The sequence below is a fragment of the Marmota monax genome, unplaced genomic scaffold (assembly GCF_021218885.2).
Source record: "Marmota monax isolate L192 unplaced genomic scaffold, Marmota_monax_Labrador192_F-V1.1 WCK01_AAM20220418_F8-fsc00311, whole genome shotgun sequence".
NCBI lineage: Eukaryota > Metazoa > Chordata > Mammalia > Rodentia > Sciuridae > Marmota > Marmota monax.
In genome coordinates, this window is record NW_026694601.1 from 440,235 (window position 1) to 455,000 (window position 14,766).

Sequence of the window (14,766 nt, forward strand, 5' to 3'; positions counted from 1 at the left end):
ACATAGCTGAGTTCTACAAGACCTTCAAAGAAGAAAGAAAACTTCAGACCAATATCCCTGATGAATATAGATGCAAAAATTATCAATAAAATCTTGGCCAATTACATATAAAAACATTAAAAAGATAGTGCACCATGACAAGTGGGGTTCATCCCAGGGATGCAAGGTTGGTTCAACGTATGGAAATCAATACATGTAATAAATCACATCAGTAGACTTAGACAAAAATTTTGTCTTTATGTATGATCAATAGATGCTGAAAAAGCATTCAATAAAATACAGCATCTCTTCATGTTCAAAACACTAGAAAACTAGGAATAGTAGGATCATATATCAACATTGTAAAAGCTATATATGCCAAGCCCAAAGCCAACATCATTCTAAATGGAGAAAAATTGGAAGCATTCCCTCTAAAATCTGGAACAAGACAGGAATGCCCTCTTTCATCACTTCTATTCAACATAGTCCTTGAAATTCTAGTTAGAGCAATCAGACAGACCGAAGAAATTAAAGGGATATGCACAGGAAAAGAAGAACTCATTTCACTATTTGCCGTGACATGACTTTATATTTAAAGATCTAAAAAATTCTGCCAGAAAACTTCTAGAACTAATAAATGAATTCAGCAAAGTAGCAGGATATAAAATAAATACCCATAAATCAAATGCTTTTCTGTACATAAGTGATGAATCCACTGAAAGAGAAATTAGGGGCTGGGGTTCTCGCTCAGTGGTAGAGTGTTCGCCTGGCACATACCAGGCACTGAGTTCGATCCCCAGCACCACATAAAAATAAATAAAATAAAGGTATTGAGTCTAATAACAACTAAAAAAATTTTTTTAAATCCTCAAAAAATATAAAATACTTGGGAATCAATCTAACAAAAGAGGTGAAAGACCTCTACAATGAAAACTACAGAACACTAAAGAAATTGAAAAAGACTTCAGAAGACTTTAGAAGATGAAAAGATCTCCCATGAACCTAATAGAAGAAACAGTAGACCCAAATCTTCATCATGTCAGATTAGGCCCCTACTTCCTTAACAAGACTCCTAAAGCATAAGAAATAAAATCAAGAATCAATAAATGGGATGGATTCAAACTAAAAAGCTTCTTCTCAGTGAAAGAAACAATCATTGAGGTGAAGAGAGAGCCTACAATATGGGAGCAAATTTTTACCACACATACATCAGACAGAGCACTAAAGAACTCAAAAAACTTAACACACACACACACACACAAAAAAAAAAAAAAAAAAAAAAAACCCAAACAACCCAATCAATTAAGGGGTTAAAGAACTAAACAGACACTTCTCAGAAGAAGATACACAAACGATCAACAAATATATGAAAAGTGTTTAACATCTTTAGTAATCAGAGAAATGCAAATCAAAACTACTCTAAGATTTCATCTCACCTCAGTCAGAATGGTAGTTATCAAGAATACAAACAATAATTGTTAGAGAGGATATGGGGAAAAAGGTACACTCATACATTGCTGGTGAGACTGCAAATTGGTGCAATCACTTTGGAAAGCAGTGTGGAGATTCTTCAGAAAACTTGGAATGGAACCACCATTAGACCCAGTTATCCCATTCCTCAGTTTATATTCAAAGGACTTACAATCAGCATACTATAGTGACACAGCCACACCAATGTTGATGGCAGCTGAATTCACAACAGCTAAACTGTGGAACCAACTAGATGCCCATCAATAGATGAATGGATAAAGAAACTGTGGTATATATACACAATGGAATATTACTCAGCATTAAAAGAAAATAAAATCATGGCCTTTGGATGGAATTGAAAAATACTATGCTAAGTGAAGTAAGCCAATCCTAAAAAGCTAAAGGTTTTCTCTGATTTGTGGATGCTGATCTATGATGGGGGGGGTGGGCATGGGAAGAATGGAGGAACTTTAGATTGGGCAAAGGGGAGGGTTGGGAGGGGTTATGGATTAGGAATGATGGTGGAATGAGATGGACATCATTACCCTAGGTATATGTATGACTGCATAAATGGTGCATCTCTATATTCTATACAATCAGAAAATTGAAATGTTGCGCTCCATTTGTGTATGATGAATTGAAATGCATTCTGGTGTCATGTACAACTAAGTAGAATAACAACAACAAAAAAGGGCTGGGGATGTGGCTTTATGGATAAGTGCCCCTGGGTTTAATACCCACTCATCAAAAAAAGACAAAAAAAAAAAAAAAGGAATCTGCCCCGCACCCCACTCACACACACATTTGCTCTAGAGCTGAGCAGAGCAGAATCTGCCTCCATCAGGAGAGACTGTGAATCCTCCAGTACTATGACTAATCCTCTGTACTTGTGACTAATCCACCCTCTGGGCTGGTTGTCAGTGAAGTATGGAGTCTTAGCGGTCAGAGAAAGACTACTTGCCAAATTAGGAAACACAAATTCAGGTTAAGGCCAAAGAAACTCTGTCTGTTACTGACTAGTTCCAATAATAATTAAAAGGAATTTCTGGGACGGTGCTATTTGATGAATTCAGAGATCAAGGAGATTTGTGATTTGGTTTTCACCATCCCCCAGGGGGGGGAAAAAGAAAAAAAAAAAAGATTGAATAGCTACACTTGTTAGTTAGTATCCCAGGTACTTAAAGTTCTTGATTCAGTCAACAAGAAGCCTATGATGTGGGTACTACCTTAATTTGTAGATACAGGGGCTGGGTTGTGGCTCAGTGGTAGAGTGTTTGCCTACCACATGTGAGTTCCTGGGTTCGATCTTCAGCACCAGATATAAATAAATAAATAAAATAAAGGTATTATGTCCAACTACAAATAAAAAATAAATATTAAAAAAATTTTGTAGATACAAAGTCATGATTTCAGTTGGCCAATATTATCTGGCACAATCAAGGAAGTAATGGAAGAATTCCAGTCTTATTCTAGAAAGGAATAAGATCATATTTAATAGCACTTAAAGTATTCTAGAAAGAGACACAATAGCCAGATCAACTAAACTATCTGGATTCTCTATATCTTAGTGTATGTTCCAGTGTGCCTACTTACTTCTCTTTAGGATGAGAAGAATCCTCTCTGATGAAGGGAGTGTGTCAGTAGTTGAATGCCCCTGAGTTCAATCCTTGGTGCCAAACAAACAAACAAACAAAAAAAAACAAAAGAGAATAGTGTCTGTGATGCCCTTAAGGGCCTGGGGAGGAATTCCTGGCATCCCAAATCCAGAAAAATCTCCTTTACTTGCTGGGCTTGTTAACTCCACCTGTTTCTACGAAAGTTCCCTTTATTCTTGATTCCATTTAGCTTTTAGTGACTAAAACTCCACTTTGGGCAGACTTGAGTGCCTATATAGTCAGCACAATTACACCTGAGGCTCCAGCCCTAAATTACCTGTCCAAATCACCACATGATCAGAACTTACTTACTTCCTGTCCTTTTGCATCATCCTCAACCCATTTATGAGGATGACCTGATTATCATCCCTACTTTCATTATTCCATACATGTTACTCATTTTTAAAAAAAAAAACTACTTTCATTATTTATTCAAGGTCATGCAAGAATTTTTTTTTTTTTTAGCTAGAAATAAAAACTCAAGTTTCCTAACATACCTATTACTCTCAAGGTAATACTGTTCTTTTTATTCCTTAGGGTTATTCTCAAAAATGTTACCTCAGTGTCACTTCTCCTTTCATACAGGGAAGAATAAAGAATGCCACTACTCTGAGCTGGTTGGCTGATTGCTTACAAAGGCCCTTACCTTCTTAGAGAGACTCTAAGAAGCACTATTATAGAAGTTGACCTGAAACATAAAACTGAGCCTATCTGTTCACAGCTTTTCAGTAATATTAGGGTATGTTTGTGATGAGTGGCTTCATTTAAAATAGAGGTTGTGTGGCAAACACAAAATTCTTTGTGGGGGTATTCCAGATGAGGTATTTCAAAGAGAGGCAGTTATCTCAGAGCAGCTGATCTGTCTGAGGTACTGAAACACTATGGGCAGACAAATGAATGAAGAGGGGTTTCCAAAATCAGCATCCACCAGAACATTCCCAATAGCATAAGTCCAGGGTACTGAGGACACCAATTATAACTGAACTGTTTTTACTCTATGTATAACTCCAGGATAAGTAGCAGTGGGGATTATTTATTTCATAATGGTTAATGATTCTTCTAGAAGTCCTTGGAACACTTTTATTAATGCTCCTAATAAATAAATTGTGACACAGATATTCCATAAATAATATAATTTGTATTTGTATGTAAATATATATTTGTAAAGTATAGGGTGAATGGAATACAACACATCAAATAGTTAATAGTGGACCTCTGAGGAGCAAAGTGGATGGCAGAAGAATAAAGGGAGATAATCCTTTTTTAACCTGCTATATTTTTGTACTGTATATTTTAAAAATAATAGTTTTATTTAAATGTAATAATATAATCCATATATCATACAATTTATCCATTTACAGCTTAAAATCATCCCCCCCCCTTCGGTATCTTCACAGAGTTGAGCAAACATCAGCACAATCAATTCTGGGAACATATCTAGTATTTTAATTAAAACTAGTATTTTAATTACTAGAGGGCTGGGGATTTAGCTCAGTAAAAGTGCTTGCCCAGAAAGTGTGAAGCCCTGGTTTTGATCCCTAGTATCATAACACAAAAACAAAAACAGCCTAAACCAAATCAACCAAGAAAAAAAGGGGAAAAATGATAATGCTCATTAATCATTCCACTACAGAAACTAGCTGGTTAAATTCTGTCTCAGCCTTGAAGAACTAGGTCTATCTAACCATGACAGTCTGACCAAACACATGGAGCAACACGCTGTCTTAAATTGCAACACACATGGGCAGCTGCAACTTTTCTTATCCCAAGGGTTCTTGAACATCTCACAAATAACTAAGAATTATTTCTTGGAACTTGATATTCTGGGGAAATTATATGAAAAACTGACCCAATAACCTTTCTTGTGGATATTAATTTGTCTATAATTATTTGTTGCATTGTACAGAAGTATTTGCCTCATATACAAAGTTTTTAGTCGCTACTACAATTTCTGTATAGGCAAGAGTTAAATGGCTATATTAATTTTGGTTAATAAAAAAAGGTCTATGCTGAGTTGTCTTTATATTCCTATCCAGTGTTCTCATGAGAGGGCTCCAGCTTGTTACAATGGACATATTCTAACATGAATATGTCATTAAATGTACAAGAGTTAGCAAAATGGAAAGTTTTTCAAAATATCAGATATGGTGAGCAGAGCACATAAACCTCCATTTTTAAACTGGGCTTGGTGGCGCATGCCTGTAATCCCAGTGACTTGGGAGGTTGAGGCAGGGGGATCACCAGTTCAAGGCCAGTATGGGCAATATAGCAAGACCCTGCCTCAAAATAAAAGTTAAAAAGGGCCAGGAGTATAACACAGTGGTAGAGTCACCTGGGTAAAATCCCTAGTACCACAAAATAAACAACAACAAAGGAAAAAACAAGATAAAACTTCCATTTACAGAAGAACAGTCACATCTAAATATGCCCTTTTCTGATCCTGAGGAATAGCTCAGGAGCTTTAGGTAAAATCACCATCTCATCTTATTTTACATGTATAAAAAGAGAAGCCCAGAGAGGGGAAATTATTTGCCTAAGGATGCACAGATGTTTTATGGCAGAACCACAACCACAACCTGCATTTTATGACTCTTGGACAAAAACTCTATCAAACTATCTATATTTTCCACATTTTCTTTTCTTTGATCTCACATTCTTTGCCTCTATTGTTCTTTCAACTGCCAGCAGTAATATGTCTAAAATGGAAATATGGGTTTTAATTAAAATACTAGTACTATTTTCACTTTGTTCTCTTCCCTGAAACTTCGTTGAAAAAAATAAATCAAAATTAAACAGCATCAACTTCAATGAAGCAAAAAGCCCACCATTTCTGAAAACCACAAAACCTGAGACAACTGCTTTAAACTATGAAATCTGCCCAGAAAGAGAAGCTATAAAGCCATCTAGCACATGCTGCACCTTGGATTTACAATAGGATACAGAAATCCCTCAAAACGGAGTCTAACCAACCTCAAAGGCACCCAGTGATCTTTGATTAAGCCACAAGATCTAGAGACAATAAATGGTCCAGGACAAACTTACTTTGGAAGGAATGATGCCATAAGCTATATTTAGGGTTAGGGATGTAACTCAGTGGCAGAGTGCTCACCTAGCTTGCCCAAGGCCCTAGGTTCCAAACCTAGCATTGCAAATGAAACAAAACAAAACAAATACCTACCCCCTCACAACAAAAATCCTATTTCTAGTGCCTACATTAAGCTTGTTTGCCCCAGAAGCATAACATGAGGTGAATAGAATACATTAAAAATATAGGTGACTCCAGAATAAAGGAGTTAGTAGTAATGACAGTAAGATGAGTTAGTAGTAATGACAGTAATGATGAGTTAGTAGTAATGACAGTAAGATTCAGAAGAAGCTTCAGATGCCTTCAGCTTGATATATGCCCTTCTCTGTCCTTATGCCCTCCTCTGTCCTTCAAAACTATTATTCACTAGGGTAGCTGGCCCTATTCAAACATGAGATACAAGCCCCAAACAACCCACCAACAGAAAATCTATGAATGACAACTTCAAAAATAAAAGAAGGAAGAAAATAAATTAGGAGATGAAAACCTTATATAATCTCAAAATATCTCTAAGAGCCTCAAAGAATTTCTGGTAGCCTGATATCTAAAATAAATAAATAAATAAATAAATTTTTAAAAAGGGAGGAGGGTTTTAAAGAAGAGATTTCAGGGCTTCAAGAAAAGGATTTTGTGTAAAATAAATGGAATTTAGTATATAACAGCTTTGAAAGTAGGAAAGGAAAAAATAAATATGCAACTACTGAAAAAAAAAAAGATATGATGGTGACCTGCAGTTTTACCTCAGTGACGAGCACTTGCTTCGCATGTATGAGGCACTGGGTTTGATCCTCAGCACCACATACATACATACATACATAATACAGATATGTGTCCATCATATGTGTCCACATACAGGTATGTGTCCCTCTACAACCAAAATAATAATAATAAAAAAATAATGGAAATGTTTGAAGAAATCTTTAAATTGAAAAGAGCACTGACATATAGATTACAGAAGAGATGATAAGTTATGGAAGACAAAGAAGATCTAACATGTTTTTTAATTAATGTTGTTGAAGAAAAGGACAAAGCTAATGGAACAGACAAGATAAACCAGGATATAAGTGTTAAGCAACTTTAATTAGACCTTGTCTCCAAATAAAAAATAAAAAGGGCTGGGGATGTGGCTCAGTGGCTAAGCACCTCTGGGTTCAATCCGTGGTACTAAAAAACAAAAACAAAAACGTATGTATGGGCTGGGGATGTGGCTCAAGCGGTAGTGCGTTTGCCTGGCATGCGGGCGGCCCGGGTTCGATCCTCAGCACCACATACAAACAAAGATGTTGTGTCCGCCGAAAACTAAAAAATAAATATTAAAAAAAAAAAAAAAAACGTATGTAGCCAGGCACAGTGGCACACACCTGTAATCCCAGCTACTTGGGAGGCTGAGGCAGGAAGACTTCAAATTCGAGGTCAGCCTGGACAACTTAGGGAGACACTGTTTCAAAACAAAAAAATAAAAATGACTGGCATATAGCTCAGTGGTAAAGCGTTCCTGGGTTCAATCCCCAGTTCAAAAAAAAAAAAAAGGGAAAGAAAAATAAAAATCTGACCACCTCGTTACTTTGCTCAATATTTCTTTATTAAAAACAAGCAAACAAATATAAAAGCAGAAAAAGCAATATTTAGTATAATATAAAATAAACCCAACAAACATGTTTTATAATTAATGCACACTCATTATCAAAACTATGGAAACTACAGAAAAGTGTAAAGAAAAAAGTATACTCCTTTTAAAACCTTAATATTATATTATAAACAATTTCCAGGGTTGTTAAATATACACAGAAGATGCTGGATTGTGGTTTCATATTCTGGAGCATGGCTATATAATAAATTGCCTACTGCTAGATATTTAGGTTGCTAGCATCTTCTTGCTATTATATATAGTGCTGCAATGAATGTCACAATACACAAAATCACCTTGAATTCTAATTTTGTGATATTTGCAAAACTTTTCCAAACAACCTCTTTCAACAGACAATGTTAGACACAAATGCTTTCTGGTCCCATTTTACTTCTTTTGCACCGATTACCCTAGTCATGTTATTTGAAGGCCCAAACTTCTCTTTGGTTCCCAGAATAATCTGGCTTTAAAACAATACTATAGCAGCTTTCAGTTTTCACATAATAGCTTCATATCAGCTAGGTCCACTTTTGTCTCCTTCCTGAACATTCTTGTCCTTTGTATCCTTTAGGAGGAATGGAGCCCCTCCCTGCCTTGTTCTTGCCAAGAGGGACTTGAACTGTGCCTTTGATCCTCAACCAGTCTCTTCTTTCGATATTTGGAGAAAAGAACTGTAAGAGGCTTTACTTTCATCACCTAGGTGAGAGGACACTTGGTCAGATCCACTTTGGCAATAAGCATATAGGTTTTTTTTTGTTTTCTACTATAGGGGGAGATCTCTTACTGGGTGTCAAGAGGAGAGAGGGTTTAATTACCAACATGATCCCAATAGTCTCAGATTCTTCTTTATGCTTCTCTCTTTCACTATATGATTTACATGAATTTATTGGAAAACACAAGCTCTTCCAGGAATCGCTACCAACTCAGGCTCATTTGTTTTCTAGTAGGTACTGGATTCCATTTTCTTGTGCAGCTAAACTAAGTCTGTAAAAGTCTTTTTTTTTTTTTTCTTTTTTTGTTGTAGATGAGCACAATATCTTTCTTTCTTTCTTTTCATGTGGTGCTGAGGATTGAATCCAGTGCCTCATATTTGGGAGGCAAGTGCTCCCCTACTGAGCCACGATTCCAGCCCAGTCTTGGGCTTTTTAATGTCACACTGATGTTAAGACAAGAACTGGGGGGAAAAAATGAATATTTTTAATGTTGCTGAAACTTAGAAAGCAATGTTGCCCAATCTATTGAATGACAAAATAAATATTTAGAAAAATGCTTCCAAATCGAAACATCTATTTAGAACTTTCCTTAAGGTTAAAAATAACTATCCAAGTTAAAAATTCAGATTTTTTTTTTTAGTTGTAAATGGACACCTTTATTTTACTTATTTTATGTGATGCTGGGGATCGAAACCAGTGTCTCACACATGTGAGGCAAGCGCTCTACCGTTGAGCTACAACTCCAGCCCCTTAGATTTTAATTAAAGAAAGTAAAAACAATTTCCTTTAGGTCTCAGAAATCTGTTTACTAATCTCCATTTCTAGGTAAATAGAGAAGAAACAAGGAAAGGTACTGCAAAGCATAGGCATCACTGGAGTTCTTACAGATCATACATTTCTTCTTTTGTGAATGGCTAAGATCATATCTTCTTTGCCCATTTATTGATTGGGTTATTTGTTTTTTTTTGCTCTTAAGTTTTTTGAGTTCTTTATATGTCCTGGAGACATATCTGAGGTGCAGTAGTAAAGCTTTTCTCCCATTCTGTAGGCTCTCTCTTCACTTTCTTGATTATTTCCTGTGCTGTGAAGAAGCTTTTTAGTTTGATACCATTCCATTTCTTGATTCTTTTTTTTAATATTTATTTTTTGATTGTAGATGGACACAATATCTTTATTTATTTTTATGTGGTGCTGAGAATCGAACCCAGGGCCTCAGACGTGCTAGGTGAACGCTCTACTCCTGTGCCATAACCCTTGCCCCCCATTTCTTGATTCTTGATTTTACTTCTTGCACTTTAGGAGTCTTGTTGAGGAATTCAGTTCCTAAGCCAACATGATGGAGATTTGGATCTACTTTTTCTTCTAGTAGGTGCAGGGTCTCTGGTCTAAGGCTTATGTTCTTGATCCACTTTGAGTTTTGTGCAGAGTGAGAGATAGGGGTCGAATTTCATTTTGTTACATATAAATTTCCAGTTTTCCCAGCACCATTTGTTGAAGAGGCTATATTTTCTCCAGTGTATGTTTATGGAGCTTTTATCTAGTGTGAGATAAGTGTATTTACATAGGTTTGTCTCTGTGTCTTCTATTCTGTACCATTGGTCTTCATGTCTGTCCAAATTTGTATTTCTTTTTTGATCACAAACAGATTTGAGAACTTGTAAATTTTGCCAAACAACAAGTCACTGTCCAAAAGCACTTAATAGGCTGGAGCATGAGTTATAATTGAGGGACTCTCCTTGTTTATTTCCTCATAATCAGGCCTTTCCTGAATTCCCAGCTGTTTCCAGTCTGAGTGCTCGGGAGCAGTGTTTCCAACCCTTTTCACTCACCCTCCAGAATGAGGTCCATGCGCAGACCACAGTAGTTATAAAAAAAGCTTCAAAGCACAGTTAAATTTTCAAGGAACTGTGTTCTATGTTTTGAACTTATCAAATCAAATATTATCAAAATGGATACAGAAATATTTCTAATCTGGTATTGATTTGAACAGGCAGAAGAAGCTGAGTGGAGAGGGAGGAATGATGCATTAAATATGTGGGATGATCTTTTAAAAAAAATCTACATAATTTAAAAAGCAAATAGGCTTGCAAAGGACAATTAAAATTGTACAGAAGTGTGTGGAATTAAAATAAGCCTCTCTCTTCTGTGGTCCCAATTGGGTAGTAGGCTGCTATTAAAGAGTCTGTTAGGTATCCTTTTAGAAATTACCAATGATTAAAAAATGTGTTTTTGTTTTGATATACAAATTAAATAATTTCATAGATTCTTCATAATATGTTAAGAAGCACAAAAGTCACAAAAAAGTACTAAGTCTAGGTTGCATTTTCCAACCCCATAAACTTTCCAGGTATCCTGGAAAGGCTCTCGAATCTCCGTTAGGCCTGACTTTTAGCACATGCACAATGGAACGGCAATGTATAAATGTAGCCACAGTGACTATCACACCAATACCTGTTTTCATTTCCTACCCTCTAAACTGTGTTTCTCTTTCGTCAACATCTAGACTGGAGACTTGCTCATTCAATGAATTTAATAATAGGTACCTGTTACCATCTGTGGAAAATGCATTTTAATATTATATGACTCATTAAATTAGCAGAACTAATCTGTTAAGAAACTGGGTAAGGTTCCCAATAATAACCATTTAATTGTCTAATGGCTAAGATCATATCTTCTTTTCTTGGGAACTGAATTTTTTCCTATAAAGTGTTTATTTGGGTGAGCTCTTCTGGTTAAATGTTTCCCTGAAATCAAACATTAAAGTTCAGAACAGTAAGAAAGCATTAACCATACACAAAGTCTACTAAATGTACTCTTAAGCCTATGATGGCATTTCAATATGGTAATAAAGTGTTGACCTACTTCACTGTAGAAAGTCAGAAATCAAGCTGGGGACAGTGGCACACACCTGTAATTCCAGTGTCTTGGGAGGTTGAGGCAGTAGGATGGCGAGTTCAAAGTAAGCCTCAGCAAAAGCGAGGCTCTAGGCAACTCAATGAGACCCTGTATCTAAAATACAAAACAGGGCTGGGGATGTGGCTCAGTGGTCAAGTGCCTCTGAGTTCAAACCCTGGTAACCTCTCCTGCCAAAAAAAAAAAAAAAAAAAGGCAGGAATCAATTCCATGTCCCTGTTTTCAAATCCTAGTACTGCCATTTATTAAATTTACGATCTTTGAGGTTCTATTACTTTCTTTGAGTTTGTTTGTTCATGTGAAAAAAGATAATAAAATTGTACAGTTAGTTTAATGAATCAACATAGTGTTAGTGAAAGTATATGTCAGGCATGGAGTAGAAATAGAGTGGTTAAAGTATATGCTGTGTACCAGATGGACTTAGTTCAAATGCCAGCTCCACCACATGTTAGCTGGGTGACCTTGGGCAAACTACTCAACCTCTCACTATGTGTCCATTTTTTATCTGTAAAATGGAAAAAATAATTGGATTATCTTGAAGATTAAGAAAGACCACGTATTAGAATCATTTTTGGTACTAACAGTAATGATTTTATACATATCTTGTTATAGGTTATTTGCCCTCTACAAAACTTCTCTCAATTCTTTCCCTTCACTTTTCTCTGTAACACATCTAAAATAGCCTAAAGTAAGATTCCAAAGTTTTGCCTTTTCTGGGTTATGAGAGGATAAAAGACCGAGGGCTACTTATTTCTATGGACTAACTTCTGTTCTACCCAAAATTCATGTTATATTGAAACCCATTCCAATGTGACTTTATTTATAGATCATGGTTTTTAGGAGGTAATTAAATACATTTTTTTCTCTCTCCACAAGTGAGGACACAGTGAGAAGGTGCCATCTGAAAGCAGTAAGAAGCTCTTTGCCAAAAACTAACCCTGCCAGACCTTAATCTGGGACTGTCAACATAAAGAACTGTGAGAAAACATATTTCTGTTAAACCACCTAATCTACAGTGTTTTGTTATGGTAGCCCATGCAGATTAAGATATATTTATGTACCATTAAGTACCAAACACCAAAACGATGTAGAAGTGGCTTTGGAATAAGATAATGAATAAAGAATGTAGGAGTTATAAGGTGTATGCTAGAAAAGCCTAGATTACCATAAAGGGACAATCAGTAGAAATATGGACATTAAATTTGATTCTGGTAAGGGCTCAGGAAGTCAAAAGGAGAGCTGGAGAGAAATCCTCCATTTTCTTAGAGAATACATAAATAATCCCGAACAGAATGTTGGATGCGAAATGCCACACTGATAAGGTATCAGACAGATAAGAGGAATAAGTTATTGGAAAATGGAAAAAAGGTCATCTCTGTAAGTTGCATAGAACTTGGCTGAATTGTATTCTAGTGTTTTGTGGAGTTTAGAACTGGTGACGGAAAAAATTAGATATTTAGCTGAGATTTCCAAGCAAAATGTTGAAGGTGCTGCCTGAGTCTTCCTATTGCTTATAGTAAAGTGTTAAGTTGAGAGATGTATCGAAGAAGAAATTATAAAGCAAAAAGGCATTAGAACTTAAAGCAAAAAGGCACTAGAACTTAAAAGAGTTTGGAAAAATTTCAGCTTCTCCATTTTATAAAAAATGAGAAAGCCTGTTCTGAAGAGAACAGTAGGGTGTGCCCAAATAACCATTTGATAAGCAGATTAATATGAGCAAATTACAAAATTGGCCATCTCAATAGTAACCAGGAGACAGAAAAAAGAAAAAAAGGGCACACAATAAAATCTGGCTGTGTGCATGCATCATCCTTCAGTAAGAGGGAAATGTACTCCACATCATATATAACCATAAAAATGGGAAGTTTATACTCCATTTACATATGATATGTCAAAATGTATTCTACTGTCATGCATACCTAAAAAGAACAAATTAAAAAAAAAAAAAAAGAGGAAAATATGACCTCCAATGGAGATTCAGAAATCAGCAGGGCTGCTACTCTCATCATAGGTCCCAGTGGGCCTATAGGACAGAATATTGAACCAAAGAGTATTATTCTCTGGCCTGAAGATCTAACAGAATGTGCTTTCTAAGTTTTGGACCCTTGTGAACCCTAAGTTCTGTTACCCTTTCCTTCTTTCTGGTTTCTCCCTTTTGAAACAGGACTATCTCTCCCACCCTGTCCCACCATTGTATTTTATGAGCATATAACTTGTTTGATATCCCAGATTTGCAGTTGGAGAGGAAGTCTGTCTCAGGATGAAATTTGCACTCATACTTGCTTTTGGTAATATTTAGTTTAAACTATAGAATTTAGATTGCAGAGTTAATTCTGGAAGAGTCAAGAATCCTGGAGGCTGTTGGAATGGGATGAATGTAATTTGCATGTAATAAGGACATGAATTTTGGTGATTTGGAATGTCATGATGCGAACTAAAGTCTGTTGCCCTAAAATTAATATGTTGAAGCCCAAACTCCAGATGTGACTGTATTTGGAGATAGGGTTTTAGCAGGAAACTTATAGAACTGGGGGTCTTAAAAGAGGAAGCAAAAGAGAGATCTCTCTTTCCACCATGTGAGGAAAAAGTGAGAAGGTGGCCATCTGCAAGCAAAGAGAACCCTCATCAGAAACTGACCCTATCAGACCTTGATCTGGAATTTTTGGCCTGTAAAACTGATGAAGTATTTTTGTTGTTTAAGCCACCTGATCTATAGAATTTTGTTATAACAGTCCAAACCACATTTCCCTTGAATCTTTAAATTAGCATATATATATTTATACATTATATATTTTTAATATATATTTTAGTTATCAATGGACCTTTATGTATTTTTTTATTTACATGTGGTGCTGAGGATTGAACCCAGTGCTTCACACATGCTAGGCAATTAGCTTCTTAAAAGTATTTATTTCTACCAAGTTTACTATCCCTCCACTCTATCTTTTCACAAGTAGGGAACTGATGCTGACACTGCATGATCTTCCCAGAACAGATTAAAAATGTAATAAAAGATCTTGATAACCAAAGGTCTTTGGCTTCATTATTGTTCTCACGAATCAGATCTGTCCCTTAAAAAGAAAACAACTTGTGTTACTGGGCCAGAGCAGGCACAGTATAGGCAGGAGTCTGTGTGCAAATGGGATGCCTGGCAGAAACCCAAAATATCATTAATACTAATGTTAATAGGGAGAAAACAAATAAAAACATGCCCACAGAATAAAAGAATATGAAAACAGGAGTTAATGACTTCTTCCACAAATTGACCTGAAACCATATATTTTTCAAGGTTTACAAATGAAGAAATTTAGAAACAGAAAAAAA

General features: G+C 35.9%; 1 protein-coding gene across 5 annotated transcripts in view; it reads right to left on the bottom strand.

The window, feature by feature from the left end:
* Pigl (phosphatidylinositol glycan anchor biosynthesis class L) overlaps positions 1-14,766 on the bottom strand; it is a 116,487-nt gene that overhangs the window by 76,376 nt on the left and 25,345 nt on the right. The window lies entirely within an intron of this gene.